Source organism: Pseudonaja textilis, chromosome 1 (genome assembly GCF_049901715.1).
Source record: "Pseudonaja textilis isolate UNSWEBS1 chromosome 1, rPseTex1.2, whole genome shotgun sequence".
Taxonomy (NCBI): Eukaryota; Metazoa; Chordata; class Lepidosauria; order Squamata; family Elapidae; genus Pseudonaja; species Pseudonaja textilis.
In genome coordinates, this window is record NC_141990.1 from 38747346 (window position 1) to 38766403 (window position 19058).

Below are 19058 nucleotides of genomic sequence, written 5' to 3' on the forward strand. Positions count from 1 at the left end.
GATAGACTCAAGTATATTAATCTGTGCCAGAATGTCTAGATTAATCCTTACAAGAAGCAACCTTGCTGAAAAATAAACCCCATCATTTCTACAAACAGGTGTCTTCGTTCTCAATTAAGGATGCCACCGAAGGGTGTGTGTGTGTGTATGTGTGTATTTATAATATATATACAGTACATATATTTTATTTATTTAGATTTGTCAAGCGATTATAAGATAACAGGTATAAATATAAACATAGTTATGAATACATGAAATAGATACATATACGAAAAATAAAAAGAAACAATAGGACAGGAACGGTAGGCACATTGGTGCACTTATGCACGTTCCCTACAGAACTCTTAGGAAAGGGGTGAGGTTAATAGTAGACAGTCTAAGGTTAAAGTTTTTGGGGTTTGGGGAAGAAACCACAGAGTCAGGTAGAGTATTCCAGACATTGACCACTCTGTTGCTTAAGTCGTATTTCCTGCAATCAAGTTTGGTGCGGTTAACCTTGAGTTTGCATCTATTGTGTGCTCTTGTGTTGTAATGGTTGAAGCTGAAGTATTCATTGACAGATAAGTCATTTCAATGTATGATTTTATATACTATACTTAGATCGGACCAAAGGCGGTGTAGTTCTAGGTTTCTAGGTCTAGAATTTTGAGTCTGTTGGCATAAGGTATTCTGCAACGAGTAGAGGAGTGGAGAACTCTTCTTGTGAAATATTTCTGGACTTTCTCAACTGTATTAATATCAGATACGTAATGCAGGTTCCAGACTGATGAGCTGTATTCAAATATTGGTCTAGCAAATGTTTTGTATGCTCTAGTTAGTAGTGTGATATTGCCAGAGAAAACACTACGTAAGATTAGATTAACAACTCTTAATGCCTTTTTGGCATTATAGAATGCCATATATATATATCTATATATATATATATATATGTATGTATGTATGTATGTATGTATGTATGTATATGTATATATAATACATATGTGTATATACATGCTTTTAAAGTTGTAGCAACATTTCGGCAGAATCTCATCTGCCATCATCAGGCTTCTGTATTGTGTTTGTCAATACAGATGAGAAATGGCAGGTGAGATTCTGCCGAAATGTTGCTACAACTTTAAAAGCACAACTATAATGACATGGGAAAATACCCGAACAAAGCTGAATGTCATACATATAAATACCCGCGAAAACTTAAGAAAACGTGTGTGTGTGTGTGTGTGTGTGTGTGTGCGCGCACGCACGCGTATTCTTGGGATGATTTTGAATATTGTGAGCTAAGATTGTAGGCAGTAAAAGGCACATCGTTCTACTAGTGCTATCAGGCATAAAGAAAAAGATGGATTATTTTAAAATATTTTAAAACCAAAGCATTCTCCAAGCAACACATTTTTCTCATTCAAATTACAATTTTAGAACTTTTGTAATACTTGTGCAACACATTTTTCTCATTCAAATTACAACTTTAGAACTTTTGTAATACTTGTGCAACACATTTTTCTCATTCAAATTACAATTTTAGAACTTTTGTAATACTTGTGCAACAATGACCTTATCATGAAACCTAGCGGTTCAGATTGCTATCAGCTATCCTTCAAGAATCCAGGCTTGTCTGCCTGCCTTGTGCCAAGTATTTATGCATGCTCTTTCTGAAGCTGAGCTAATTATCTTTCTGGATGGGCCTTATCTAATTCAGAGCTGATGTCATTATGAAAACAACCATTTAATAACTCCAGCCACATCAAGTAAACGAACAGCGGGAGGCTGCAACGAGTCCAGTCAAAGAGAGGAGGCAACCTGCTGCGCCGTCTGCTCTAATGAACGCAATTAGTCTGCAATGGCAGAGGGGGAACAGCCATGGCTTCTGCTGGAGATAAAAAAGAAGCTCACCTTGTTTCTGAAGACTATAATCTTGCGCAAAGATAGATAAACAAGCTGCTTAAGCAGCCCTATAAATCCATACAAGATTATGTTCTGCATAGAAGAGTCTGCTCTTTTTCACTGGGACTTTATTCTATTTATTATTCTACTTGCAATTCTATTTGCAACCTAAAGCATAGATCCTCCTAAGGGTCAATTTCTCTGAGCAGAAGAAATGGATTGAGCAAATACTTTGAATCTTTATTCTTCTTCTTTTACGAAAGAAGATTGCACACTCTTATCTCTACATTTTTACTTCACGGTTGTATCTTTATTGTACTTTTATATATTGCAGTTTAAAACTATTTCAAGGTTCAAACCCAGGTTCTATAATTAAGAGAGTTCCCAGAATAATATTTCAAGAGTGGCTGGTGACGGGAGTACATAGATTTTTGAATATAGAATGTATAAAATGTATAAAATGTTTTGTTGCCACTTCCTTCCAAGAAGGGAGGAGTTAATTCCTTCGGACTTAAACTTTAACTGCACTTTTCCCACCCACAGAATGGGTCTGTAGAGTCTGATTGACAAATTCAGGCATGAACTGGGGGTGCGGGGAAATGACAGTGAAAATTAGATTCATGTTTCTGCGATTCCTTCTCAGAAGACTTGATGCAATCTGCACCTAGAATGGTGACAACTTCTAGCATTGCCTTTAGTCTAGGGGTCCCCAACCCCTGGGCCACAAAGCACTATGGTCCGCGCAAGCAGTGGGTGAGAGTGGGATGCTCCATTTGCACAAATGGCGTGCATGTGTATGAAACTATTCCTTCCCCCCAACCGCCACTGCTGGTCCACAGAGCTGGAAAGGTTGGGGACCGCTGTTTTAGCCAACTCAGGGTTTTGGTTTTCTGAAAATAAGAAATTAAATTTGCAATTTCTTTTGTATGTGTTTCTCCTTATCTAGGCAAGAGCTGCAAGGAATAATCTCATACAGATTTTCATTTCAAAAGCAACCTGATGTATGTAGAATTATTACTGGTTTGTGCCCCAGCCTGGCATTTTAAGTGGCAACCTATTTCAAAACTATGTGAACTAATATACTTTTGGAAACCTCTTGGTCTGCCACTTTTTAAAGATGTTGATTGCAACAACAAGTCCTAGAATTTAGTGAGGAAAAGGGAAGAAAGAAACAGGGAGGATCATGCCAGCATAGTACAGATATTTGTTCAGAAGCTAGAAAAGTCTTTAAGTATCAGCAGTAGATTTGGGGAAACAACAATCAGCTTTCATTTGAAAGACAGCAGTTACTTACTAAAGAAAGCTTCTTGTTTTATGGCTCTCAGTTACCAGCAGCTTTCCCCCCCTGATCTTGCTTCTCTAGGGAAAGTAACTGGGTAGAAGAAAATGAGCTACAAAACAAGCTTGAAAGAATGAAAAAAAATGCCATGAAACTTTCAAAAATAACACTTGCTGTTTTGAAAGCCCGGTGCAATTAATAAGCAAACAACAGCAGGAGTTAGAGCAATAGGCTCAGCCTCAGGATAAATCCTTAGATAGTTTTATAGAAACTATCTTATTATCTGAAATAAGACTCATCAATGGCAGGACCATGAAATTCACGACAGGGTGAAAGATAAGTTGGTTCCCAGAGGAGCTCATGGAAAGGCTTTAAAATGAGGCAATTTGAATATAAAATCCAACAAAGCACACAGTCAGGCACGCTGCTTTCTTGGAAGCCAAAAGCTCAGGCACTGATCTCCTTTGTTATTGAAAGCCCATCTACCAATGCCAAGGCCACACCCTCCCCAGTCCAATAGATGTTGGCAGGACTACCCTCCCTGTTCCTTTGGATCTGGCCATCAGCAAAGGCAACATATGATTGGCAATGGTTTGTTTTGGGGATCAGCAGAGTTCAGTCTTGCAGGATTTGCTTTGTTTTCTTTCAATAGGAGATCCACAAGCTGGAGCCTGTGAAAAATAGATTTTATTTCTTTACACACACATACCCGCCACCATTCCCCCACCCCAGAGGTGACACATATGTTCTCCTCTGCTTAGCTGTAGCCTCACAATTAGCCAAAGACTTAGGTTGGTTCAAAAAATAGCGACTGAAAAAGTAATTCAGTGACTTGTTTGGCTCTTTCAAGAGCTCAATCTAGATTTTCCTAGTCCTTGTCCAACACTCCAACCACTTCAGTTGCTTCCAGTTCTGTGATCCGAAGGGCAACTTTTCTCCAGGATTTTCTGTTAATAACTGTTTCCTGGAGTTCTAAGTTCACACATGCTTGTGTCATTTGTGATAACAAGTAACAATTGGTCGGTTTCCTGACCACCTTCAGTTTCTTCCAAATATCAGGAACTTCTCTAATAACTCTTTTTTATTTTATTTTATTTATTAAATTTATTGACCACCTGTCTTACCCCATGGTAACTCTTACCTTTGTACTATGTATTCAGCTTCATTATTGGTGGTTTCTAAGCTCACTCTATTTTTATTTCATCTAATGATGAAGAGAGTTCTTACTTAAGGGACAAAGGACCAAGCTTAAAATAGCCTACTTTGGACACATTAGGCAAAGGCTTAGCTCTATGGAGAAGACATTTATTTATTTATCATATTTGAATAGCCATCCATCTCATATAAAAGTGAGTCATGCTGGGAAAAGTGGAAGGAAAGAGAAGAAAAGATGACCAGCAGTTAGTTGATAAATTTGGTTGTAGTGATGATAAATACACGTTGGAAGAATAGAAGGACCAGATTAGGGATAGATCTTTGTGGAGCAAATCTACTTTTCTAATCAATAAAAACAATAAAAGCGCATCTGAACAATTTATTCTATATCTAGTCAAAGATATCCTCAACAAAATCCAGCATCATGATTCAAAGCATAACATTTTATTCATTCATATTTTCTGATGATCTAGTCATATGTTATAATTGCAAAAATCATATGTGTCAATATGTTGTCTCTGTGCTCTATTTTGTCTTCACTTGTTACAGTATTTCCTTCAACTAGCTAATATCTCTTTGTTCCATGATTACAGTCCTCATTCCTGTGTGTCTGAGCCTAAGAAGGCAGTCTGTAATTCCCTCAATTTTTCTCTCTGCATAATTGCATTAGATTTACACTGCCTCATATAAGCTTAATATTTTAAATAATGAGCAATAGTCTGGTTTTGTAGTCCCCTTTTATTCTTTTAGCAAGAGATACCTTAAGTTTTCCTTGCTTGCAGCCATCAAAATGTAACACTGCATATCCAAAATTATTGAGTGCAAGCAGTTTGACTTAAATTTTTTATTTTTTCTAGTTCAGTAATTCCAATTTCTAATTCAGTAATTTTCTAGTTCAGGTAAATAAATAAGGAGATGGTGTACAATCTTAGTGCATTCCAAATTTTGAACCATCTAGTTCCTTCTAGGAATTTGATTATCACAGGTGACTGGAGCTCACAATCATGCCACAGCACATGCTGTGGTCAGCGAGGTGGGAAGCATCTACATTTATTTCTGTCTATCTGTCTAAGAAATGAAACTTCCCCAAAATATTCCCAGTTATTTATTACAAGTTCTATCTACACAAAATGGGGAACCAACTATCAACTAACTGCATTTCTTCCAAAGATTGTGCAAGGATTTGCTCACAGTTGCCTGATTTTACAACATGGAAGGGTTCCACCTCTAACCTAAGTCTACATTCTTCTTAATCTCAACACTAGTATAATGGAATAGACGCCTGTTCACACTTGACTAATTGCACTTGCTCCATCCTGACCTTGGTATATTTATAGCAAAATAGATACAAGAGCACAATCTAGTAATGAATCCAAAATAGAGTTCAACACATTCCTATTCAGGCCCATATCTGTAGGCTTTCCAAAGGATTGCCTGCTTGTCTATTGTGAGGAACAGGTTACTGTATTACTTGGTAATTATGTAATTGATATAATGTGATGTAGTTGTTATCTTCTTAATAATAAAATGTGTTTAAGGAAACAGAAACAGTACAATTGTGCAAAATTTTCTGGGTTCTGGTCAGGCAGTATGTCAGAAAGAAATTATTCTTAGAAATCTATCTCATTTAATATTAACATTCTTTCTTGCATAGACCTCTGTGGGGTTTCAAGCATCTTGAATTTTAAAGCTCTCAGATAATCACAAATCCTTCAAATCCAGGATTAAATTTGCCTCTATCAGAAACCACATGTCCAGCTGTATCTTTTATTGCAGTACGCATTCCAAATTATACTGAGGGGAATGCTTGAGCTATGTATCAAACTCGCCTCAGACAAACTATTTGGAAACTGCATCAATCCCATTAGAGTTGCATTAACAATGCAATTTCAGAACTCTTCAAAATATCAATGTAAAAACATATTCAATTAATTACTAGCTATGCATGGAAAAGGCTCCCGTTCCAAACCTGTATTCTCTAGGAATGGCTTCAAAAAAAAAAAAAACCCTTTTTGAGCTACCCCTGCCAATCAGTGTAAATAAAGAATAGGAAGCTAAATGGACTGACAGTTTGATATAAGGGCATTTACTGTGTTCCAAAGAGATTTCATTATTTCTTTTCTGAGCTTAGATAAAAAAAAAATCCCTACCCTTAACTGTGAATTTAGAATATGAAAGTATTGAGGATGCAGCTTAGGGGTACACAATTTTTTAAAATGAAGTTGAGCACCAAAATTAAAGTTAATAGCAGACAAGTTTTAGAATATACTTTTCATTGAAAATAATATTCCTTAAATTATGCATCGTTGTATTTCATAACTTCTCCACTAACAGAAATAAACTAAATAAGGAACTTAGAGTGAAGACTAGAGCAATTTTGGAAGAAAAAATTACTTTCTCCTGCTGAATATCAAGGTTCTTCCCAATCAAAAATAGAAAACTAGCTTGGGAAATAGTTGAAAAATTTGCTGAAGTCCAAAATACAGGGTATTCCAAGTGGAATCTATTTTGTTTTCTGAGTATATTTAAAAACGGCAACAACAAATAACTGGCAATTACAGAATTCTTAATGAAACAGAATGCTTCAAAGAAAAGCAAATACATTGGCATCCATACAGTGGGCTAAAAAAAAATCAATAGGACATTATAAAAAAAAGAATCAGGAGAGTGCTCTGCTAGAATAAATGATAACTTATCTTCCAAGAGTCTTGGATATTAGGGATATTAAAAATGGAATTGAAGTACCAAAGAAAAGTAATCTTCACCTTATTTAATAACATAAATATACCAGTACTATTAATGCTCTTGCCTCTGGAAAAAGTTAATATACTGCATAGCACAATCCCTCAGTGTAGTTATCCCTCAACTGATTGTTCTCAAATAGTTGCTGAGATAAACATATCTTGAGATGTTCTTAGAAACAGAACGGAATGCTGATGTGTATGGATAAATACTGTATAAATTCATAAATAATTACCTGTCACTGTATCAGGGAAGACTGAAATAAGGAAGCTTGTGTGCCAGCTTAATCTTCCTCTCCAACAGCTAACTTTTGATGGGCAACTTGGAAATCCTTTTACTATATTCCTTTCTTCTGATTATTTTTAATGGAAACATAGTTTGGACAGTTTTTCAGATAGAAGTTGGCCATCATAGTGGAAAAGGGGGAGCAGGCAATTATAAGAAAAGACCATGATAGAGTGGCCATCCATCTACTCTGCATGCAAACCCCCCCCCCCCCCAAACCTGATTACTCAGGCATTTATAGGTTTTAAAAAAGAATATTTGGGCTGATTGCTTAATAAAAGTAGCAAGCAGTTGGAATAGAGAAAACTTCACGTTAAGGGGGCTGGCAATCTAATATCTAAAGAATGTTAGGGATGTAACAAAATTTGTCCTGAAATATCAAGACCTGAAATACATTTAGACATCAAAAGGACGGTTGTGGAATATGTTACTAAGTTGTTCACAACTTTTACCCCTCTCTTCAGAGGTGGCATTCAGCAGGTTCTGGCCACTTCTGGAGAATCGGTAGCAGAAATTTTGATTAGCATGAAGAACTGGCAAATATCACCTCTGACTGGCCCCCATCCCCATCTCTGCCTCCTAAGTCCCAGCTGATTGGCTGGGTCTTCTTTTGTTGACCTGCACAGGAGAACAGAGCTGGAAAGCAGGTTAGTGGGGTGGGGAGGGAATGGATATTTTACAGTATTCTTCCCCTGCCATGCCCACCAAGCCACCCCCACAGAACCAGTAGTAAAAAAATTTGAATCCCACCACTGCCTCTCTTGAAGAACTTCTTGGATTTGGAATATGAGATTTTTTTTCTCTCTCTCTTTTTATCACTATTTCTTCAACTGGGCTGTTACTCTCTTGTTGTAAGACCTGGCTCATGTGATAGTTTTCCTGCTCTGCTCAATGCTTCTGTTTTGTCACAGGTGTAAAGACTTTTTTCCCAATTCATATCAATTAAAGTTGGATTGCAACATTCTGTTCCTGGTAGATTTTCTGGACTGTTTTCAAGGGAATCACTGCATGAGGTACATTTCCATAGTCAAAATAATTTCAGTAATGTCTGCAGCACAGAAATGGATGTAGTGAAAAAGGAAGAATAATGCTAAGATTGAAAAGCATTAAAATGGCATGGTATGGGGCAAATATATTTGATCTCTAGGAAAAGGCACAGCAGCTGTGCTATCTGAAGGTGGTTTTCATGAGAACAGAAACGGATTGTTCACCTTGCAACAAAAATAGACTGAGAGATTCTTTGAACAGTCTTTTATTTTCCATGAAACAAACAACTAATTAAGTTTTTCTCTTTGATTGTATGGGCCAAGGCTGCAATCCAGGCCATGGTTAATCATGTTTAAACCTCATTTGTTTCAAAGGGATTTAAACAAATAGAACTGCAGGCTGGGCTTTAGCCCAGATTTTCAAATGCTCATTGCCTACAGCAAGACCCCAACTTTTGAAAATATTTCAAACCACTTTTTTTGCACTCAGCTGAGTTAAAGATTTTCAAATTTCATTCAGTCATGACAGCTCCCAATTCAGCTCTTTATGATAACACTTTCAAGTCTACAGTGGCATCATTCATGCCATATGCTCAGGAACACCAAAATTAGTCCAAGAAGTTCTTGCTCTGATTTCATTGGTACAGTGCATAATGACTGCACCAAGGACAATTGTCAAAAATATAGGTTGAAGACTGGAGTTCAGGGAGAATAAGCTACTACACTGTGTCTGTTAAGGCTATTTTACAAAGTTTGCTTTGAAATTAGAATTATTTAAGGGAGAGTGATGATTATATGTGTGAAAGCAGTAACTTCTTTTCCATCATGGGCAATTTAAGGATAAACAGTAGCAAGTTTTGCCCAAGGAACTAATTAAATTCTGGATATAATTCTACTGCTATTGCTGCAGTTACAGCTATAACTGTTACATTTTTAATGTTCAGAGGACAAACATATCGACACACGAATTGTAAAAAAAGGTGTCTTAGAAAAATAACCCTGTCTTGTAATATTACCACTAGGATGCAACAGGCAAAGGCATGCTATCCATTACCCTGCATGCTATCCATTATTACGGAATAATACACAGGAACCTCAGCCCAAGGCCTCTCTTTTCACAATGGTTGTTGCCCCTCTGTTGAGATTTAGAAAGAAAGGTTCCCTCTCAGTCCTGTCTTTTTCGGAGGGCCCCCTTCAGGATGAGGACTTCTCATTCCTTACCTTCTTTTTCTGAAAAAGTGGTTCCCCAATATCAGAATGGCCCCAACAGTGTTATCTTTGGAAAACCGTTAAGATCTGGCTATGTCACAACGCTGGAGCTGAAAGACCCATTTGGGTCTCTCCTGATTTGTATGATGCTATGGTTGTTTGTCAGGGTGTGGAATATTATATTATTTTGTTATGTTATGCTGTATTTTTTTTAACTTCAATCTTTTTACTGTTGTAGGAAATCTATATGCTGCTCGGAAGTCAGGAATGATTGGAGCAGTATAGAAGTCTAGTAAAATAAATTAAAATAAATGGTATCACCCTCCAGGTCCTAGTATTTTAAAAGCTGTTCTAGAAGTTCCTTGTATTTCAGGAATGGGTTCTTGAATGGTAAGAAGGCATGAATTGATCATGTCCATTAACTTGGAGGCATCTTCAGGATGTTGGGATTTTCTATTTTGCAATTTAGTGAACTGCCCTCACGGCCAGCACATGCAAGCCACCCTTATTTTGTATTTTTAAAAGTGTCATTGGTACTCCCTTATAGGGAAAGGCATCAGGCCCAGGCCTTTTTTCTTAGGAAACAAAAAAACTAAGGTATTTCATAAAAAGTTCAGCATTACAAAACTGGGCATTTCCTCATACTATGTGCCAGCATGCAGCTGTGCTCCTGATTCTACGGCTAAAGAAAAAGGCTTTTGCACTTCTTCTATTGTATCAGCGGATAACATCATTATAAATGCTCCAACTCCAACCACCCTGCAGGAATTCTTTGATCAGCAGCAAAAAGGTCAGCAATTTACTAATATACTCAGCTTGCCTCCAAACTTTCCAGACGTAATATTGGAAGGCTGTATTGTTACATACAGAAAGTACATTAATAGAAAGGGACTCCCCCCTACTCACAGGCTGCTACCCACTTCAAAAGCTTTCCATCAAATACTCCCCTCCCACCCAGGAAGAGACGGTTTCTTGTTCTGGATGCCTTTGATGTCACTGTAGGTTTGTTAGCCAGCAAATACAGCATGGGTTTTGAATAAACAGAATTCACAATTTCTCCCATCTCAAGTTTCCAGGAAATTTCCCTAAAACAGAGAGTAGAACCCTGGCAGCAAAGTACCAAGCAGGAGGAAAGAATGAAAATGCCAAAAAGAAGCATCCTAGCCCTCCTACTCATAAGCTTCCCTCTACACTTTTTCACGCCTGCCATTTCTTCTCCCTGACACTTGCCTCCCTGCAAGAATGGAGTCCTCATCACAAGACCCAAAAGGATGAGAAGAATAAAAACATCCCTTCTGACCCTACCCTTTCTACAGATTCACTCTACATATTGAAGAATTAATGGAGAAGCCATCACAACAAGGAACCACTGCAGAGATTTGAGTTCTTCCTAATACCTTTTGAAATACCTTTATCAAGGCTGTTTATAAATAGACCTTGGATTTGCTACACAGCAAGAGTGTCTGAAACAGAATTTTACTAAGGAGTAATGCTCTTGACACAAATATTTTGAAATTAGTTTGGAACAATATGAACCTAAATAATTATTTTGTTCTAAAGTAAATATATTTTTACAGATCTTGCAATACTCCTATTTTTTATTTGTTAGAGTAAATCCAAACTGTTATTAGTCAATGCAATAGTTTAATTTATTAGTTAATTCATTCAGCTTCTATTTAGCCAAAGCAAAAGGTTTGCAAAAGGCAGTAACATTTTCTTCAAGTTGTGCATGTATCATGGTGGCCTCTTGGAATCATCCATGTAACGTTTTGGCAACAATGTGGAAAATGGTCAATCATTTGATGATTTCACATCCAAATGATTTGACTGAGTTTGGGTTTTTTGAGAATAACCATGGTTTACTAGATGCTCTGCCATCAGCTACAGGTGAAATGTTAACATATACATAAATAACAATAATTAAAATCCTAAAGATTCGGGATATACAAAATGTAGTCTTTACCACTCAGCATTGGCCTTTCCCACTTGCTACTGGAAAGTATACAATTTGGTACTTTTTAATTTTAATCTGCATCTTAATAAATGTTGAAACCATGTCCTGCCCATAGGGACAGATCAGCTGTTTCAGAACAATTCAGCATATGTGATGCAGGATGCACCTGTAATACAGTAGCACTATTGTATAACTACTGCAGGAACAGAAGATGACAATCAGATAAAACTGTGCTGTAAATGCAGTGTGAGTGATGTGAGCCAACCCTGTGTCAGCTAGAAGTGTGTTAAGTAACAGTCCAGACATGGTGTGAGTAAAGAGGCTTTTGGCACAGCCATCTGTATTCTACAACTGTCAGAGTGGTTCTTTTGTACCACTGGCAACTCATACAGCACAGCCCTTTCCTGATTTATGAGCAGGAACTGAGTAGGTTGAATTCTGGAAGTGCAAAAGGAGTTTGAATCCATTTCTGCAGGCACACACCCAATGGGGAGTCATGCCAAGCATATCACAGCTGCATCTCCACATGTAGAACAGGATAGTTCTGGCCACAGCTCACAGATAGACACATACTCACGCATATGTTTATGCATATGTATCTGTGTAACATACATATCCATATGCTTACGCATACATTGACAAAGTAATTATTCCCTGCTCTTCACTTAGCAGTTCATTACTCATATAGAGAAACAGCTTCCTGGTGTTGTGTTGCTAGAGTATTGGGCAGTTATACTATGGCTTGCAGTGGATGCCAAACATTTTCTATGACAGTTCACAAAGAGTTATTTTTGTTTTCTGGAACCACTACTCAGGTTGGTATGTCTCCTTCTGGACCAAATTAAAGTAAATCTTGCCTCTCTGTATTCATATTTACCAGTTTGTTTTCTGTCAGTCATGTAACTTTAGATCAGGGGTGTCCAACCTTGGCAACTTTAAGACTTGTGGACTTCAACTCAAGCTTTGCTGGCTGAGGAATTCTGGGAGTTGAAGTCCACAAGTCTTAAAGTTGCCAAGGTTGGACACCCCTGCTTAAGATCTTTCAAAATAAAAATTGTGAAATACAATGCCAACAAGAAGGAGGAATGTGTATTTTGCTTTTTAAGTTCTGAGACCCAGGGAATCAAGTAGTAAAGCCTTGACTGTTTGTAAGATAACCTATATACTGGGGTTCTTATATAATGTTACTTTAAATAATAAGAATATAGCATTGATCATGGCAGGAGGAAACATGTCCTGTATGGCCTTATGAATGATTGAGGTTAGGACTAAAAACTCAAATTATTAGTCACTGAAAATCCTTCACATAAAGACAAGTCTTGAATTTTTCAAAATCAAATATGACAATATTTATTGTAAGGAAGCAGGTTGGTGTGTGTGTGTGCATATGTACTTGCACACACATACACAGTAGAATTTATATTATGAATTCTGTACCATACAAATTTTTCTCATTCCTTTCTCTTTCTCAAAACAGGTGATCAATTTTTTTCTTAACGAGCTTTAGAGACAGTACTCTGTTAATTTTCTTTCCACCTGTCTCCTGGAACACTGTATTTTTTTAAAGGGAACCAGTCAAGCCTATAGCTACTCAGTTTTCAAAATCAAAAAAGCCTTGGCTTTAGAACCAAAAGGCAAAAAAATGCTTCTTCTACCTTTTGAAAGTGTTATTTTGTAAATGAATAATATAATCTCACTTCATTAATTCCCTGAATAAATCCAAAGCTGCGAATATCGTGCCTGAATTGTAAGTTCCACAAGATAAGAACTAGTTCCCTTTTCTCAATCTGCAGGTTCCTCTTTGGCCATCAAACACATATGACAAATAATGACAATTATTTTCCATTTTCAATCATTTTGGCCAGCTGAAAAATCAACTAAATGTAACAAATAAATTAGAAGGAAAAACAACTGTTTTACAAAAAAGTTTGCTTCCTTTGACTTTAGATAAAACACATATATCGTACTGGTTTAAAAGAATTCCTCATTTAAGTTGACATGGATCATTTTAAAGCTTTTATAGGAATTTGCTTCTCTATCTTACATCACTTTAATCACTATATTTGAATGCTGATTTATCTGATAAATTGAGTAATGCAGCAACTTGACACAGACACATAGATTTAAGCAAGTCTGAAAGAAATAAGGAGACCATGAACACCAACTAGCAGTCAGAAGACATCATGAGAACTCCTTAATTTCACAACATACGGACAGATCTAACTATAGGTTCAACTGGGAAACTGTGAGGATCCCAAGCTAATCCAAAAATGCTATAGAATTCCTAAACATTTGGCTCTTTCATAAATAGGCCACCAATAGGCACATAGAGGTAAACAACATCTACATACCATTTAAAAGAGACAATCAAAAAGCCAAAAAGAAACAAAGAGACCAAAATATCTCCCCACCAGCAATCAACACCCAGATGAACAGAGATTAACACAAAGATTAACATTAGTCTAACAATCAAAAAGCAAATAATACCCTAGTCAAGGAACTACCAACTCTGACAAGCAAGCTAACAACAACAGTCCAATCAAGGAACCATGAAAGACCTTCCCACCTGACAGGGCAAGCAACTAGTATATAAATTGAGAGCAACCCCATTCCCTACTAGTACTGATGATGTTACCTAGGTTGGTAATGAAATTTCTGCAAGAAAACAACCAAATTCAGAGAGCACTAAAGACCCTGCAGTTTAACCCTGAATTACAATTATTCTTTTCCATTGTTTTATTAATTATATCTGGAGGAGCTTCCATATAAAGGTTCCATCACAACCCCATATCCTTGATGTCATAAATCTTCATGTACTATCATATCAGTTCAGAGAATTCTTTTAAACAGACTGGGAATTCTCCTTGGCAAACAAAAACCACCGCAACAAAAGCAGATGTTTTTGTTTTGATTTCAGTCACTGGATAATAACTGAACTCTCTGAGCACTGACTAGTGTTGACATATCTGTGATCTGTTGGTCTGATACAGTACATTTTGATTGGGAATCAGCTCTCAGTGAGTACTACACAGATTTTGCTAAATCTCAGATAAAATACACCTGATTGTATGTACAGTATGCTGAACCATAAGCTACGGTTTGTAAACTACAGTGACTGTGTTGTTGCTGGAATTAACTACTTTCTAGCAATACATGATTAAAGTAGCATAGTTAGAGTTTAAGCAATAGTTCAAAAGAGATCAACATTTATTTGAAGGACTATAAAGTAAGATATCTACAATGTGCTAGCTTCCCAAACCCAGACTAGTTTTGACCTGAGAAAACATTGTCCTGTGCTGCCTCTTCTTGTTCCTATATCCTAGGTTCATATCTTTTTCAAGTAATATTTCTTCCAGTGTAACTCTACCCCAAAATTTTTATAATTAAAATGCAACTGTTAAATGAAAGAATACTTATTTTCCATTTCTATTCAGTTATAAATATTTTCAATTATTGTTGGGTACAATAGTAAATTTTTAAAATGGATTAATTATACATTAATTTCAATTATTTCAATTATTAATATATACAATGTATATTTGTATACAAATAATACAATTTATGTAAAGTATACATATATCTTAAACAGATACATTAAATCAATTTGAACCAGTATTTGTAAAGTTGAAACCACTTTTTTTAAAAAAAAAATCATATATGCTAGAATCAACAACAACAAAACATATAAGAGTTTAAATACCCCACCCTGAGGTTTTTCCTCTCTTAATTATTTCCCCATCTCTCTTTTGTTCTTTGAATTTGAACGTTGAAAGCCCTTCACACTTCAAGATCTGAGAAAAGTGTAGGCTGAAGATTTGGTGAGGGAAAAGATGTTATCATAAAGAAGATCAGAGTGATTAACCTCTTAGAATATGATCCTAGGCTTCTTGTCTCACTAAAACCTGCAGCAGTGTTTATCAGCCTTAGCCGCTTTAAGGTGTGTGGACTTCAGCTCCCAGAATTCCCTAGCCAGCAAGCTGGGAGTTGAAGTTTACATATCTTAAAATGGCTAAGGTTGAGAAACACTGACCTACAGGCAAATACCACTTTATGGAAGAGTTCTAGTTGAACTGTAAAAACACGCAAACTACAGGTACATGCCAAAACTTTGTTCCCCTAGCACATATGACCAAGTATATCTTACATATGCCTTTTGTATCAAGAATGAGAAAAAGATAAATTGGAAATCCTTGGTTGATCAGCCGGGACTGTAAATTGTATCAGAATACTATGAACAAAATGAGAATGCTAATGAGGTACAGAGAAAACTAATATATTTTTGTATGAAAGTGTTATTTTTGGGACTGGGAGCAAACTTCTGGGCTTTAATTCTAAATGGGCTACTTTTCATCTGGCTGTAGTTGCGACCTCTCAGGGAACCAATTAAAAACCAGCACAACAGAGCCAAACAAATTTGTAAATTGTTCATTCCTGTCATACGCTACAGGGGCCTATATTGGCTGCCGATGGTTCTACAGTGATGTTTTGGCTCCTGCCCCTGGCTGAATTATCCTTTTTTTTTCTTTCCTTTTGGAAATATTCAGGAAAAGGGCCTTTGAAACAAAAAAAAAAATCGAACACCCATCACTGATGGTATGAATTGATAGTAGTATAGAAGTCAACACTTTCTACAGGTAGACATTTTTCAACGGAAAAAAAAATGAATTACACTGTGTTTTCAAATGTATCTTTCTCTTTGGACAAAAACACTGACTCTAGTAACAGCAAGGCTAGCCAGGCTCTGAACTAGCTGCATGTTATAGAAACTTGACAGAAAACCATGATTGGCATCACAGAGTAACACCCGCAGTTACTGCAGAAGTACACTTCTAGCAGTCCTATTAGAACTCTGTCTGTGCTTCCAGGCTGGGACTGCAAAACCACCTCCATGTCCACAGATGTACTGTATGAACCCAAAGGGACCACACACACACAACTTCAGTATAACAGCATTTTATACTGGATTATAGTTAGCATTGTTTTTAGCCATTTATTTATTGGAATGTATTCCCTTCATAGCTTTGGGAAGGACAATTGGGAGGTGATTAGATCCATACAGTGGTGTTAGTCCCCGTGGGGGAGAGAGTGGTTCTGCTGCCTTGAAGGAGGTGGTTATATATTATCCTTCTTCAGGAAGTCATTGTTGGACACGACAATTTCCATCCAGTCTTCTTTTCAGGGAAGGTTTTTGAAAAGGTGGGTTGCAGCTCCAGAAGGCCTGGAGGAAACAGGTTAGGTGGGCCATTTTCAGTCAGGTTTTAGATCACGGCACAATACATACACAATACACTGTGTTGTGGATGACCTCTTGCAAAGTTGCCTTATTCCTATGATGTTGCTTTTAACTCATTCTCAAGCTGTGAGATAGTCTTGAGTTCTTAGTTGTATCAGTGTTAATGTTTTTCTCTTTATCCTGATATCATCTAACAGCAGTTTCAAGATGTACAAAATCTGTTAAGGTTTGTTACTCATGACCTTGTCCTGAGTCAAGTGAGTCAGTAACTGGGATTAGCAGTACAGGCAGGATAGGGATTGGCTGCTGAACTGTAAATTTTATGTCAAGAGAGTTTTCTGCCAATGCAAGGAGAGGAGGATAGCACCCAGCAGTGGCAATTAGCATCATCCCTGCCCCCGTCCTTCTGACAGGCCTTCTGTCTTATCAAAACTGAAGTCTGGAGCAAAGAACAGATACCTCTTATCAGAGACTTTGGGGCTCTAAAGGAGGCAAAAGCATAAACTGCTACTCTGGCTTCCCCAATAGAGAGTTGTAGTTGTCAGTTTAGATGAAAAAACCCTCATACTTTAGCTTGAGAGTCAAGGGCAAAGGACAATGGGCATATTGCCAAGCCGAACCAATGGCTTTAAATATAAGCAACATACCTTTTATAATTGACAAGAAGCAGTCTTGAAACACAAACATAACAAAATCTAATTCCTAAATGTGTATAACTTTATTTTAAATAAGGTACATTATAGTATAACTTAAGCAAAGCAGTAAACCAACAAAAATGCAGCAGTTTTACCCCTCCTCCAGTTGTCTCAATTTACCAAATGGGTGATATTCTATTAAACCAGAACATATTTGCTTTAACGAATGTGTGAAGAGGAAATAGAACACTTCATTACCCTGCTCCATTTCTTGCTGTCACCAGCATTTTACTTTTCCACATTGCTACTATTATTCAATTCTTGATATTTTTCAATAATTAGAAAAAAACAAGTACCAAAGAGTAATGTAGCTTTAAGGTTACGGTGTGCTAATAAGAACTAATCCATGCCAAGTATCTTTGTGTGTGTGTGTTTGTGTGTATGTGTGTGTGTGTGTTGAAGTGTAATTTTATAATTTTCCAAAATATGAACACAGAGTTGAAGCAAAATCTCATGGTACCAACTATTCAAAGACACATAGAGCACATAAAATGTGTGATCTCATTCTATTATATTAGAACACAACTGAAACTGTACCATTAGTAATAGGATCAGCCATTTCTTTGGAAGCAATTAGACCCAGGTTCATTGCTGATTGACACACCATCTGTGTTTTTTGAACAAGGAAAAGCACCTCTGTTATGTTTCCCACATTACTGCACTCATATATCTTTGTACATTTTATTATATTTTTAGACATAGGGAAGTACCTCTTTTGAAATATCATCTGTTCTCAAGCAGTGAAAAAAGGGAGTTGCTTGTTCTAGGTGAAAGCATATACTTTAGAGGCTGCATGATGCAAGAGAAGGAAATGGATCTGTGTGTCATCTGGGAAATCTGGAAATAAGAAAAGAAACGTTCTGATACAAAAAGTACTCATAAATCTAAATGTTATTGATCTGTACCTCTGTAATTTAGCAGAAAAACTCATATTTTAAGAATTTACTAAAAGCCAGTTTGCTTACTAAATTCAATAACTTAATTGTTCAATCAAGTATGCCTCTCAAGAACAAACTACATCACATCTGTTTTGCACAGGTAACTTTATCACCATGTTCCCCAGCCTGGTGCCCTCATAAAAGATGGAATTCTACTTGTAAAATTCTCGGCTACTTTGCTGTTCATTTGAGAGAGAGTGAGAAGAAAGAGTGTTCATGGAAATAGGAATCACCTAAGAATTAATGAAGTAGATTTATATCATTTTAGCCATTGTCTATCCATGGCAGGATGAAAGCTTCTTCGGCATGTTTCCAGCCAATATGGTCTGGAGCTTTCTTTTGCCAGTTGGGCCTGCAATGCTTGCTGATGTCACTGATCCATCTTGTTTTAGGTCTCTTTCGTGGAAGCTTTTTATCAAGTGGGATCTATTCTTTGACTGCCTTGGTCCACCTGCCATCAGTTCTTCTTGCTATATCCATTTCAATTCGTTTACTCTCTTGATGATATCATATACTTTCGTTCGTTCCCTAATCCATGTGCAGGTTTTTCTTTCTTGATTTATAATGCCGAGCATGTACCTTCCCATGGCTCTTTGCGCCACTCCTAGCTTTTGTTTACATATACATAGATTTATATATATTGTACATATAGAAAAAAGCCAAGCCTAGCACCCAGTAAGGTAAATCCTATCATGAGGATAGTA

General features: G+C 36.9%; 1 long non-coding RNA gene across 2 annotated transcripts in view; it reads right to left on the minus strand.

The window, feature by feature from the left end:
- Positions 1-16464: 16464 nt before the first annotated feature.
- The window catches only part of LOC113433050 (uncharacterized), a 90585-nt gene continuing 87991 nt past the window's right edge, over positions 16465-19058 (minus strand). For both annotated transcript variants that reach the window (XR_015743268.1, XR_015743266.1), the window contains 2 exons: positions 18127-18253; positions 16465-16706 (listed from right to left, as the gene is read on the minus strand). This is a non-coding gene — a long non-coding RNA (uncharacterized LOC113433050). The remainder of the gene's footprint in view (positions 16707-18126; positions 18254-19058) is intronic.